The sequence below is a fragment of the Microcebus murinus genome, chromosome 15 (assembly GCF_040939455.1).
Source record: "Microcebus murinus isolate Inina chromosome 15, M.murinus_Inina_mat1.0, whole genome shotgun sequence".
NCBI classification, from domain to species: Eukaryota; Metazoa; Chordata; class Mammalia; order Primates; family Cheirogaleidae; genus Microcebus; species Microcebus murinus.
The window spans coordinates 17,613,126-17,615,924 of NC_134118.1; positions in this window are offsets into that span (position 1 = coordinate 17,613,126).

Here is a 2,799-nt window from a genome sequence, read left to right on the forward strand (position 1 = left end):
CTGCCTGCAGGCAGTCCCAGGAAGGGTGTGACCTAGTGAAGTGACCACAGCCCTGGCAGACCCTGATGGAGCTGACAGATAGAGGCTGTCTGCTGACCACGGGCTCTGCAGTGGGGCAACAGATCCTTCTTTGAAGAGGGTTCTGGGTGGCACATCTCCATGTCTGCCACAGGAGATGAGAGGAGTTGGGATAAAGTGCACAAGTGGAAGAGTTGTCCTTAAACAAGACAATGGATAGCTTCCACGTAAGTAACAGGAGGGAAGACAGAGGATATGGGTATAGACTCAGGGTGGCGGTTGGCAGATGTAGTAGGAGTTTTAGAAGTTCTTATTTAAGTTTCTTAGTGAAATCATGAGCGAAAATAGTAAAAAAATAAAATAAAAACGCATTTAATCAGGTTCAGATTTTGCCAGGCAAGTAGAAGAAAGGGGAGAAGGGTAAGTGAGTTGAGGATATGCACAGAACAGTGAAGATAGTGATAGACCATAGAGACTGAGCTGAGTAAGGAGGAAAGTTAGGACATGAAAAGGGTGAGACTTAGTGAGAAGGGGGCAGGACCAATAAATAAGATCTTCATTTGTCTTTGTTATATTTATCACTACCAGAAATTTTTGTTTATTTATTATCTGTCTTCCTCACTAAAATGTAAACTCCTTGAAGCTATAGGAACTTTGTCGTGTTCATTACTGTATTCTCGGCACCAAAAGCATTGCCTAACACGTAGTAGGTGGTCAATCAATATTTGCTGAATGGCCGGGCGCGGTGGCTCACGCCTGTAATCCTAGCTCTCTGGGAGGCCGAGGCGGGCGGATTGCTCGAGGTCAGGAGTTCGAAACCAGCCTGAGCAAGAGCGAGACCCCGTCTCTACTATAAATAGAAAGAAATTAATTGGCCAACTAACATATATAGAAAAAATTAGCCGGGCATGGTGGCGTATGCCTGTAGTCCCAGCTACTTGGGAGGCTGAGGCAGAAGGATTGCTTGAGCCAGGAGTTTGAGGTTGCTGTGAGCTAGGCTGACGCCATGGCACTCACTCTAGCCTAGGCAACAAAGTGAGACTCTGTCTCAAAAAAAAAAAAAAAAAAAAAAATTTGCTGAATGAATGAATGCAAGCCAAAATAAACTCTTATTATGAAGACCCAGAATATTTTTTGATTAATGTGATGAGAAGGTATAATAGTCAGGATAAAACAGGCTATTTTAATAATCAAAATTTAATTCTTGCTTTATAAAGCTCTCTGTCAGTTCCAGCAACTCTCCAGGGCTTCCATTCATGTGGCTAACTCATTGCTATTGGCTACTTTGATCTTACAGATCTGCTGTCTTAACACAAGTCCTTCATGTTCACTGTCTAGGGGAAGAGAGCAGGAGGAGAACTCATGCCTGCTGCTCTTCTATGATTCTGCTCATTGGCCAGTGGCCAGATCACTCATATGATCCCACCTAACCACAAAGAATCTAGACAAAATAGGGGCATATAGGGCATAGTTGATGAGTATTGCTGTCTCCACCACAGAGGGCTAATAATTGCAACAGTATCTGTTACAATTGGGATGAACAGGGATGTGCCTAAAAATATGTTGAATTTATTTTGGCAATTATTAAAACCCTCATTCTTAACATTTCTCTCCTTTTGTCTTTGAGAAGTTTTTAACATAGGTTGCACACATATATCGATCTTTCTCATACATGTATGTAGCTCTTGTAAAAATAAATTGATCTTTCCTAGATGGTAAGCTTCCTGGGCAGAGACCCTGTGCATGCTTTTATTATACCATCCTAGTGTTTGGCATGGTGCCTGACACATAGTAAATACTTTTAAAATGTTTGTTTAATTGAAATACACTCCCTGTTGGTTCTTAGTGGCATGAGTCCGTCTCCTGGATGCTAAAGACTGTCCAGCAATACCTACCAACTCAGTAAATTAATATGGATTAAATAAGCTGATGACCAGATTCTATTTTAAACCTGGTCATAAATATAAATATAATGACACATTTGGTTCTTCTAAAAACAAGATATCATACTCTATTTTGGTGGAAAGAGTTAGCCAAAGTATACTGTTCGAGATTGGATTTGAAAATGAATGAATGCAACAATATCCAGTTGGTTGATAATAAACTGGATATTCTAGCTTTACAATGGCCAGAGAGCACTACTCAAGGTAAGCAGGTGAAGGGAAATGGTGGTGAGACTCACAAAACTTGGAGAACAAAGGATAAGTGGTTACCAAACTTTTGCTCCTAGTAACTAATTTTGCTCTAAATTTACTATTATTTGTAATTAATTAATATATCTTATCACCTGTTCTATGGAATAAGACTAAAGAAACAGAAGCATAGAGCGTTGGTGTTATTTCCCTTATATATAAAAAGAGTTTGGTGTTATTTCTCCTTATATAAAATAAGGTCATCTTTGTAGAAGGGGGCTTTTGTGCTTATGGACTAAGATTCAGTGCTTAGGTTATATTTAATGCCATCACTGTCGGCCAAATCATAATATCACGGTCTGAAAAATGTTTTTCACTGCAAGTTGGCTAGATATCAACATTGTCACAGGACTGTCAAAATGGGGTGTTATCTTAGAAAATATATATGTCTGACTAAAATATTTCTATTAAGCTTATTTTTAACAAGGATTTTATAAATAAAACATTTCTTGTTATAACGTATTCTTCATTTAAGGGAACTAGAGAAGCGTACCTGTTTCACAGGCTGCTTGAGTTTAAAAAATTAAATTTAGAATGAACAGGTGTTTTCAAATTAGGAAAAGAAAAAGGTTTTTTTTAAAGGTGATGC